The following is a 12042-nucleotide window of genomic DNA, read 5'->3' on the forward strand; positions in this document are numbered from 1 at the left end:
AAAATAAAATAAAATAAAAAGCAAGACAAAGTAAAAAATATAGATCCTTCAGTAATCTTAAATAGTTCATTGATGCAAAAGTCATCTTTTGAACAATAATATTTTTTTGGTAATAGAATGTCAATGCAAATTTTGGAATGTCATGATTTCAGTTGCCTCAAAGGCAATGGAAAAAATTATGTGGCAGGGGTGACTTGCACAGAAGAAGGAACATAAAAGATGTATCTGAGGCTAGTTGTCTAGTGAGAGTGGGGAAGAAAATATAGATAGTTACTGGAAGAACTATAAGTGGGAATTTTAGTGCCTCAGTCAAATTTAATTTATGTGGATCCCAGGGAACCACCAAGGTAGCAGTGGTGCAAGATGCTAGACTAGAGGCCCACCCTAGGGAGAAAGTGCATCCCTGAATGCCAGCCTCCTAGAGCAAGCTCCATGTTATATAATACCTGATACTGTTAAATGCTTGGAAATGTTGAAAGAATTCATGGAAGGCTTTCCCACCACGGTTAACAGAAAGACATAGACAACAATTACACAGGATAAGAAGTTATAAAGGGGTTATAATCTGGGTCAGTGGAGGAGGCAATTAGATTGATGGGATCATGGACCTAAATAGAATCCAAGTATACCGAAGACAGATTTCATTGTGATGGCATAACCTCATAGTAGTTTCTGGACACTGGAGGCAGTATACCATTTTACAGGACAGAAATATGTTATACAGTATTGATTCATGTAGCAAACATTTGATCCATTGCATTCAATATGAAAGGCACTGAGGCCAGCTGCTGTGCCAATATAAAAGTGAATAAAATGTGGTGCCTGATCTTAAGTAGCTAATAACTTGGTTGGTGAGATATAATAGCACCTGCCTCCCAGGATTATGGGAAAAATGAGATAATATTTGTAGAGCATTTTAGAAACTTGGAAGCACTATATCAGTGGTATCTCTCTTTCTCATTACCATTATAAGACATGGTAAAACATTTTGGCCTTGTACTCAAAGAAATTTAGCAGAAATTTGCCATACGTAGTGTTTTTAATCAAAGACTTTCTGATGATTTGGGAGAGAAAAAAATTGCTATTTTACTTTTATTTTTACTATTTGGGTCATTTGGCAGCTAATAATAGACATTTAGAGGGTTCTCTTCCAACATTTGCTTCTGTTTTCCAGAACTTTGTATTCATCCCCTTCTTAATTCACAGTTGCCGGGTAGTTCTCCCCCCCACCTGTCCTCTTTCTGTGGGCTCTTTTGGGGGCAGTTCTTAGTAGCACACCATTCTAAACACACTCGATCACCCTTTCCTGAAGAACATTTATATTCCCACTCCCTCTTTGATCATTGTTTCAGTGATTACATCAGGCTTCTTACTGTGTGTGTGTGAACAAAGGAGGGTCAGTTTGACCTAGTTTCTTTAAACTCAAGTTTATTTGAAAACTTCAAGAATTGGAAATTCACAGTAAGCTATCTATTCCCCTTGCAGGTTGCACTTTTCATGTATTATATATAAAAACAGTCATATTAAAATGTTCATAAGAATATATTTGGTTCCATTTGGATTTGAGGAAAAAGGCATTTGATATGAGTATATGGATGTTTTTAACAGCAATATTCTGAGCTATTTTTTCCCATTTAGATCAGATATTCTGCATTTTTCTCTTCAGACATTTTATGCATAATTTCTAGAGGTTGTTGTTGTTTTACTTTATTAAAATGTCTAACAAAATAAGGGCTCTTAGAAATTAGAATTTTAGTGCTATCATCTTCAATATCATCTTTAGATTTGGAAACTGAGGCTGAGAGTGTTTAACTGACTTGCCCAGGGTGACATAGCTAATTAAGTATCTGAGGTAGAAATCTGAATTTAGATCTTTCTGACTCCACATTCAGTGCTCTATATATTCTCACCTAGCTAGAAGATAATTATTGACTCTCCTTCATTTTACAAATGAGAGAATTGTGTTGCCATGAGATGCACAACCCCATTGCTTCTTGGTTGCTTTTCTTGGGGAGTTGGATTTGGAAGGGATATTCTCTCTGAAGGCTTACTTTAATATTGCATGTTTGAAGTTATATACCACTTGGTAGGTACTTTAAAAATTACTGCTATAAGGTTTGGTGGTGGTGGTTTTCTGGCTTACTTTGGAGCAACTGAATTGGGAAAGGCTTAATTTCAAAACTAATGGAAAAACCACAATCATTCATTTTACTCGCCAAGATTCTGTTCAATAGCTCTTCTGGGTCAGAGTTCAGATATGTTGTTTGATCTAGTTTACTGGCCCTGTTGACTTAACATCTCATGCCACTGAAGGGTTTGGCTAACATCATTGAAGAACCAGTTCATTTCAACCAATATTTTATTAAGAACCTGCTACAAGGAAGGCATTGGTGATAGAGTTTATGTTCTAGTTGTTATTATCAAAAAAGGAGCAATGAATGAAAAATGTTCTTTTTGTGATGGAAGAACAATCTCAGAAATGAACATCTAGCCTCATAAATATTCCTCAACATACCATTAAAAATCACAGAATCATCACTTTGTAGCTGGATGGAATTAATGTGGCCATTGAGTACAACTTCCTCATTTAAAAGAAGGTTACAGAAAGACTAAGTGTTGGAAAGCAGCCTCTCTTCCCATTATGTCGCTTTGTTTTACATTATCAATCAGCGACCTAGAGGTCATTTATCATTGAGATGTGCAGGCATAGACAGACCCTCAGAGAAAGGAAGATGAAACCAATGAGATGGAAAACTGATCCCACAGGCACTGCCCCTCTGGGTAGTACCAGGCAAATTGAGGAACTATGATTGGTTCCTGAGATGTGATATGGAAGAGCTAATGGAGTGGAGAAAACTGCTTATAAGCTGAGACCAAGGCATGCTTGCTTGCTTGTGCTCTTCTGGCTGGAGGTTGGAACCTAAAGGAACCCCTGTTGGTGGTGAGCTTCAATCTATTAGACTGGCACATAGGGTATTAAGCTAAGCTTCTCTCTACCTCTTTCCTACATCTCCCTCTCTTTACTATCACTTCTTTGATGTAATAAAGCTACCAAAGCTACTAGCAGCCTCATAATTTAATTTTAACTATTACACTAAGTAACTTACCTGAGATCATACAGCTAGTCAGTGACCAAGAAAGGCTTGAACTCAAGTCTTCCTAATTCCATATCTAGCATTTCTACCCATCTTCTCAACTAGCTACCATTCAATGATGTAGAAAGGATCACAGTACATTGAAATAAGGATCCAGATGACTGTACATTACAAATCCCATCCAAATGAATCACATTTTATCTCTTGTTTAATGACTAGCAGATTAGGAGAAAACAAGGAGTCTTAAGTAACACTTTTGTTTTCATCATCAGTGTCTGAAATCTGGCTCCTAAGCTAAAAGCTCCCTAAATATTGTTTCTGGAGTTCTCCATGCAGCAAGAAGCTTCATGGCCCTCTTCTTCATTCTTTACATCCACTCAATTGCTAAGTCATGTCAATTTTGCCTCCATAATCTTTATCATGGTTGTCTTCCCCTCATCTCTCCTACAGGGATTGCCCTTTTTCAGAACTTCAGGGCTTCTCATTTAGACTAATATCCTCCAAGGCCAGCTAGCTGGTGCAGTGGATAGAACACCAGGCCTGGAATCAGAGACTGAGTTCAGATGTGGCCTCATATACTTACTAGCTATGTGATCCTGAACAAGTCACTTAACCCTGTTTGCTCAGTTTCCTCATTTATAAAATGAGCTGGAGAAGGAAGTGGCAAACCACTCCAGTATCTTTGCCAAGAAAATCCCAAACGGGGTCACAAAAAGTCAAATGACTCAACAACAATAGCCTCTTAACTGGTTTTCTGTCTCTAGTCTATCCATTTTCCAATCTAGCCTTTAAATTTTGGCTCAAATCAGGGACTGCCTTGATGATATTCTGCTCAAAACCTTCCTTGGTCCTGTATTGCTTGCTGAATAAATTATAAATTATAAATTCTAATTTATGCTATATATATAATCACATTCTCATTTTCTCACTTCCTAGAGCATGAGAGAGTGAATATATGCCTATTTTAAAAAAATTTATTTGTTTAAACTTATTTCTTAGCATCAATACTAAGTATTGATTCCAAAGCTGCTACCCCCTTTCAAAAAACTATTGAAGAAGGAGTACATTATAAACTTTTGAGGATCTTTATTTTTTTTTAACCAACTCATTCCTTATATTATTTTTTAAATTACATATAGAAACAATTTTTCAATAATTGCTTTCTTATCTTTTGCAATCCAAATCCTCTCCTTCCATTCCCTTTCCCATCCCAGGAAGCAAATAATCTGAAATAAATTATTCCAGTGTTGTCATGAATACAAATTTCCCTATTCCTCATTTTGAGAAAGAAGACACACTCATGAAGGAAATATGGCAAAAAATGACATTGTTTGATCTTCATTTATATTCTGACAGTTTCTTCTATGGCACTGGATAGCACTTTTCATCATGAGTGCCTTGGGGTTAGTTTTGGCTCTTGCATTGCTGACAATAGTTTAGTCCTTCACAGTTGATCATCATATAATATTTCCATTACTATATACAATGTTCACTTTGTTCTGTTCACTTCACTCTGCATCAGTTCATACAAGCATTTCCAAATTTTTCTGAAATCATCCCATTCATTGTTTCTTATAGCTCAATAGCATTCTATTACAACCATATTCCACAAGTTGTTCAGCCATTCCCCATTTGGAGGACACCCCTTCGTTTTCCAACTTTTTCATACCACAAAGAGAGCAGCTATAAATATTTTTGTACACATTGGCCTTTTTCACTTCTTTATGTATGATCTTGTTGGAATATAGAGCTACTAGTGGTATTGCTGGGTCTAAGTGCATGCCCAGTTTTATAGCCTTTTGGGCATATCTCTTGAGGATCTTCTATAGGGGGACCCATAAAGACATGGAGAGAAAGAAAATAGAATATCCTATATAGGACAGCTAGGTGGCACAGTAGAGTGCCAGGCTAAGAATCAGGAAGACTTGAGTTCAAATATGATCTAAAACACTTATTTATTATATGATCCTAGGTGAGTCACTTAACCTTGTTTGCCTCAGTTTCCTCATCTGTAATGAGCTGGAGAAGGCAATAGTAAACCATTCCTGTATCTTTGTCAAGAAAAACCCAAATAGGGTCAAGAAGAATCAGACACAACTGAAACTACTGAATAACAACAACAACATAAAGGGGGGCAGGTAACAAGCCAATCTGATTTTAATAGGCAGTGTTTATGGAAAAGTATATAATACATGGTGCAAGCATATAGCCAATTTACTTTTACATATGATCATTAGTGCTACAGAAACACTTGACTACACTTCTTTTCAATGTATGCAATCAAGCTTTATTATCCAAAGAATGATATGAAATAAGATTAGAAATATGATGGGAGACAGATCATGGATCTGAAGATTTAGTATTTTATTCAAGAAGCAATACAGAGACATTGAAAATTTTTGAGTAGGAGTGACATCGTCTGATCTGGGCTTTGAGGAATACCCATTTGGCAGTTGTGAGGATTGGAGAGGGGAGAGATTGGAAATAAGGCTGTCCTTGCTAGAGTATAGTGTCAGCGTTGGGCTTCCACAAGTCAAATACAAAATGCAGAACTGTGAGATTGTCTAATGAGGAGCCATTTTGATTAAGTGACCTCTTCATTGTAGCAGAGACGTTAAAAGATTTGAAATTGCTCATCTTTTGAAAGAAATGATACAGGGTCACCTAATTATAGTTGTTAAATGTGTATAGAGTTGGTATGTTTGCAATTTCAAGTAGCTGCTTTCTGTAGGCTTAATGGTAGTTTAAGGGATTTGGGTGAGATGTAATTGTGGGTTGTTTTTCATAAAGAATGACACAACTGGTCCACCAGAAATGCACATACTTTGAGTTGTTTTTCCAGCTCTTCTGACCTCTTGCTGAACTTACTCTCAAATGTTAAGGAGAACTTTTTTTAGTTGTACTTAGGGGAGCCCAAGGCACATTTTCAGTTGAAGTTGAAGGAATAGCTTCTCTAGATTTTAAGACTAAGACATTTACCTCGACTGATTTAGGTGCTACCCTGATGAAAAGCAACAGGAAGGGCTGGATGGTCTGGGACAAACCCTTCAGCCTGATGTTGTGATGAGCTAAAAATGAAGCAGGTGGTCAGTAGGAGAAGATAAGAAGACTTAGGAAAGAACCTTGGGGAACACTCACAATCAGGGGTCATGATATGGGTGATCAGCCAGCAGAGGAGCCTGAAAAGAAGCAGTTAGATAGTGGAATGTGAAATAAAGGATTAGTACCATGGAAATTTAGAGAAAATAGTATGTCCAGGGAAGTTATCTGGAGACACTAAAAGGTTAAGTAATTTGCTCAGGGTCACATAGCCCTGGGTATCAGAGGATGGGATTTGAACCAGGAATTCTCTTCCTGACTCTGTGTTCTCTCTCCCTCCTTCTCTGTCTCCCTTCCTCTCTCTGTCTCACTCTGTCTGTCTCTCTTTCTCCCTCCCTCCCTCTCTCCTCCCCCTCTTTCTCTGTCTCTCCTAAAAACCCTTACCTTCTGTGTTAGAATTAATACTGTATATTGGTTCTAAGTCAAAAAAGTGGTAAAGGCTAGGCAATTGGGATTAGGTGACTTGCCCAGGGTCACACAGCTAAGAAATGTCTGAGTCCAAATTTGAACCAGGACCTTCCTTCTCTAGGTCTGGCTCACTATCCTCTGTGCTACCCAGCTTCATATATATATATATATATATATATATATATATATATATATATATACACACATATTATAACATTAGAAAACCGAGGACCTATATTTACATCGATTTGGAAACTCTTTCCCCCTCAGGATAGATTTGAACATACCTTTAGCTTACACTTTAATATAATCTCCACTTACATTAGTGGTCAAGGAAATTGCCTATGATCCCAAAATTAGTGAGTTATCAACTATGGTATCAGATTAGAGACTGTACTTGTGCCTTCATTTGTTAGAGTTCTAGGCCTGGAATCTGGAGGACCTGGGTTTGAAATCTGGCCTCAAGACTTCTTAGCTGTGTGACCCTGGGCAAGTCACTTAATCTCAGCTGCTTATTACCACTTTTCTGCTGTGGAACCTTGATTGCTTAGCCCTTGCTGATCTTCTATCTTAGATTTGACTTAGATTCTGGCTTAAGAGTTGATACTAAGATAGGAGGTAAGGGTTTAAAAAAAGAAAAATAATGCAGTTTCAAGAACTAAAGCCAGGAAAACTAAGTATTGCTGTCAAGAGGCTATTTAGGTAACTTGCTTTAATGAATGTTCAAGAATAATTTGCAGTAGGTTTGTAAATTGCATGTAAATAGGCATTCTAAAGCTCTTTAAAAGAAAGTGTTTTTCATTATTTACTTGGGATTTTGTTAAATTCAATTTGCACTCCTATTAAGACAAAAGAGGTCTCTAAGCAAAGGTAAATTCCTTCTCACCTTTTCTCCAAATGACCATAAATTAAAAATTCACTGTGTAAGTTTACTTCATTTTTAAACAAATAGGGTTTATGAAAAATCTGTATTTATACAAAATGAATTAAGGAGTGATTCTTCACTTTACAAAAGGAATCATTGCTTTGAGTGCTTTGATACAATATAATGCACTTAAATACAAAATGATTTGCAATATGATCCTTTAAATAGGCAACTCTACCTTCCTTCCTTCCTTCCTTCCTTCCTTCCTTCCTTCCTTCCTTCCTTCCTTCCTTCCTTCCTTCCTTCCTTCCTTCCCCCCCTAAGTGGCCTCACTGGACAACATAGACAACATTCTGTTCCCATAGACCCCACCTCTCCACTAAACTTGTGTTTTATCAAGCATTCTCTGGGACCAGGCTTGGCCAATGTACTTATTCAGAGTTTGGCTGGGTTTTATGTGTTTATTTTGGGCTAGACTCCTGATGAGGAAACTTCCTCTACTGGGGCAGATCAGCACCTGCTCTATATTTTTCTGAGAGAGTCACTTGGGTTATTAAAAGGTTGAGTAAATTGTGTAGATACACACAGCCAAAATGTATCAGAGGTAGGATTTGAACCCATCTCTTCCTGATGGCGAAGTTGGCTCTATATTAACTATGCCATGATGCCCCTTATGTCTGTCCTTTAAACAATAGAGCTTTTAAAAAACCCCTTACTTCCTGTTTTAGAATTAATACTGTGAACTGCTTCCAAAGAAGAAGAATGTTAGGGATAGGCAAATGAAGGTTAAGTGATTTGCATAGGGTCACACACCTAAGAAATGTCTGAGTGCAGGAAGCTGTCAGATTTGAACCCAAGACTGCCCATCCCCGGACCTGACTCTCAATCCACTTTGCCACCTAGACTTCCCCAACACCAGAGTTTTTTAACATTAGAACTTGTAACTTTCTTCTTTTATTTGGACAGTTTGCTTTAATTGATTCAGAAACTTTTATAAATATATTATAAAACTACAACTTGTGAGACAAATTTCCATTTAACTAAAAAGATGAAAAGAATTAGATTTCCTACATATAACATTATGGGAAATAACCACTCAGGAAATAGCCATTGGACAGAAAATAAATGTATGATTTTGAAGCCAAAATTTCTTGCATAAATTTAATGAGGAATGCTTGAGTAGTTAGTTGGGTTTACCATTTAACAATTTTTTTTTGGCTTAGGCCATATCCTTCAGCAACGACCTCTAAAATTAGTCCTATTTGCAATTGATATAAAGCCTAATTAGGTAAATAAGTATTATGATTTGCGCAGATTGCCTACTTTGTATAAAGCTGGCAAATCTCAATTTCAAGTTTAGAAGTTGCTTTAAGAAATTTCTTTAGAAAAAATTTTTTCTTGGCTATTTACAGAAGAGTGTTGTGAATTTTAATCAATGTTTTTAATTCAAGGCATTTTTCTTTTTTTTTAGCTTGAGGTGATACTTCTTAAAGGAAACAAATCTTATTTATTTTGAATGAAATAAATTCAAAGTATTTACTTTGATAATAAATACTTCTGAGGACTCGTATGTGTTTTCTGAGTTTTGTTTTTTTTAATAGAAGACTAACTGGGCCTACTTATATTAATTGACAATGCAAAAAAGTATAAATGGCTGGCAAAAGGGATTCACAGAAGTGTTCAGTGCATTGATGTGCATGTCATCTTTGATGTGTGGTGGTTTCTTTATTGAATTTTGTTGGATAGTCTCGGCGTTGCTATAGCAAGCTGAGTAACCTTGATTGAAGCTCAGAAAGAACATATTGATTCAGCTCAACTCTTGGCAAATGCCTTAGTTGGAAAGACATTTTTGTTCATGTGGAAGGGAAGAAAAACCTATCTACGATGAATTCCTTAATGGTTTGTTGATACCATCTGAAGACAATTTTAAGTGGCACACTGATAGGGCTGAGTGGTTTGCCATTTCTTTTTCCAGCTTATTTTAAAGATGAGGAACTAAGGCAAACAGAGGTTGTGACTTGCCCAAGGTCACATAGCTATTTAGTGGCTGAGACCACAGTGTAGTAGAGGAGGCATTATGAAAACAATTATGTAAAAATCATGTACAAAAACATAAAAAAAGACTCTAAACTCTAGACTTGGAGTTGGGAAGACTTGACATTGAATCTCAACTTAGAGGTTTACTGGTTGTGTGTTCTTGGGTAAGTCATGTGTTCTTTTTTCAGCCTCAGTTTTCCCATCTGTAAAATGGGAATATTATTAGCATGTACCTCACAGGGTTGTTTCTGAAGATCAATTGAGATGATACATATAAAATGATTTAAACATTAAACATTAAAGCTCTATGAAATGTTAGCTCTAACAGTCATTTCCAGATATACCTGTTCCTTGCCCTTGCCTTTCTGTGAACCTTACTGTATTCAAAAGAAATACAGTATATGAAACATTCTGCATCCATAGTCTCCTATCTCTAAAGAAAGGAAGGAGATGAATTTCCTCATCTCCTCTTCAGGGTCAAGATTGTTTATTATAATCAATGTTATATAAGCTTTATTTTATTGTTGTATTATATTATAATATTAGTATTATATCTGTAGTTATTGTGTGCATTTTCCATTTTCTTATTACTTCATTTCTGTTTCTCTGAATTCTTTATATTTTTCCTGAAGGTATATTATTATTCACATACTATTATTTATTCAATAGTTTCTCAGGTGAAGGACACTTACCTTGTTCTCAGCTTCTTGCAATAACATAAAGTAATGTTATCAATATTTTGCTATTTATAAAATCTTTTGTGTGTGGGGAGGAGGGAGGACTCTGAACTACTAGGACTATTTGCCTAGAAGTTAGATCACTGCATCAGACGATCTCAAAAGTTTAGTGAATTTTCTAAATACTTCCAAATTGTTTCAAGAATGGTTAGACCAATTCACAATTGGAGAAATAATGGGACTATCTTTCAGCAGACTCTCTGTCATCGACCATTTGTAACCTATGCCAGTTTTCTGGGTGTGAAACCACAAAGTTATTTTTCACTTCTGTTCATGATCTGGAGTATGGTTTGACTTGGTCAGTTATAGTTTCCATTTCTTTTGGAAACTTGATAACCATTGACCATTTATCTTTTGGGGAATGGCTCTTGAGCATATGCATTTGTTTTAATTATATATATAAATATATTTGTGTATGCATTAGAAAATAGACTTTTATCAGAGATATTTGATGCAAAGATTTTTTTCCCATTTGACAGATCTTATCCTAGTTGCATTGGTTCTAATCCTACAAAGGCATTTTATTTTTATGTAACTGATATTGTCTACTTTATCTTTTATGATCTCCTCTATTCCCATTGGTCATAGTTATAAAAGGTACCTAGGAATAAGAGATAAAAAAGAGAGAAAGATAGGTTTTGAAGGTAAAGTATTTTCTAGCAAAAGGATTTGGGATGAAATAATAAGTGAATAGAGGAGAGAAATGCTGGTAGCTGATGGTAATTAGATAGGGAAGGTAGCTATTGATATTTCCTGTATAGAAGCAGCTTTAATATTGCAGCTGTTGTCAACTCAACTCCTATGTAAAGTCAAAATTATAGAGGAAGTAGCTTAGAAAACAGGAGAATTATGTGTACTGCCTTTTGTTAAGGAATTTCTTTTCCCATGAAGGAAAAAAAAAGTTGGCTGTTTCTATTGCTAATTAGTTCAATTCAACTGCTACTTTGTAAATGCCAATTTTCCAAGATACCATGGTAGCCAATGGCAATACAAAGACACAAAATATATTTTTTGCTGTGTAACTTTTATTCTGAAATCATTCTAACTAAAAAAAATACATTTTAAAAATTTAAGAATTTAAAAAAAAAAGAGAATCAAGCTGCTTATGAAATTTTCTTCCACTTGAATTTGGCACTTGGCAACTGTCAAGGCTGGTATTGCTCAAGAAATCTCCTTTCTTTTGAAGGTTAGATTCATGGAACATGAGACCTAGGAAATCCTCCCTCTTCTAATTGGGTGTGTTAAGTTTCGGGCTGCTGTCTCATTTCTTAGAAGTAATGGATGAGCACATAGATATGTCTGCCATATATTTTTCCAAAGCTACTATTAATGCCTGGGTAGAAATGGGGAATTCTCATCTATGTGTCTCTAGACAAGCCACTTAACCTCTGTTTGCCTCAGTTTCCTCAACTATGAAATGGGTGATAATAATAGCACTAGCCTATCAGGGTTGTGGTGAGGAACAAGTGAGGTATTTGTAAAGCACTCAGCACAGTATCTAGCACATAAGAAGTAGCATATATATGCTAGTTATTATTATTATTATTATTACTCTCTTCTAAAACTGCTACAATTTGATTCCAATCTCATCATTCAACTGAAACTGCTCTCTCCAAAATTGACAATGATTTCTAATTGCTAAATCTCATGGTCTTTTCTCACTCCTCATCCTTCTGCAACCTTTAACACTAATGATCTCCATCTTTTATTTGTGGTCCTTTCCAGGTTTTTGCGACATTGCTGATTGTTCTCTTCTCTGGGGCCTCTCCTTTTCAGTCTCTTTTGTTGGATCTTCATCTGT

At 36.0% G+C, this 12042-nt stretch overlaps 1 protein-coding gene across 1 annotated transcript in view; it reads left to right on the plus strand.

Annotated features, from left to right (window-relative positions):
- FAM189A2 (family with sequence similarity 189 member A2) overlaps positions 1 to 12042 on the plus strand; it is a 70360-nt gene that overhangs the window by 15165 nt on the left and 43153 nt on the right. The gene's annotated exons all lie outside the window — the stretch shown is intronic.

This window comes from Gracilinanus agilis, chromosome 1 (assembly GCF_016433145.1).
Source record: "Gracilinanus agilis isolate LMUSP501 chromosome 1, AgileGrace, whole genome shotgun sequence".
Taxonomy (NCBI): Eukaryota; Metazoa; Chordata; class Mammalia; order Didelphimorphia; family Didelphidae; genus Gracilinanus; species Gracilinanus agilis.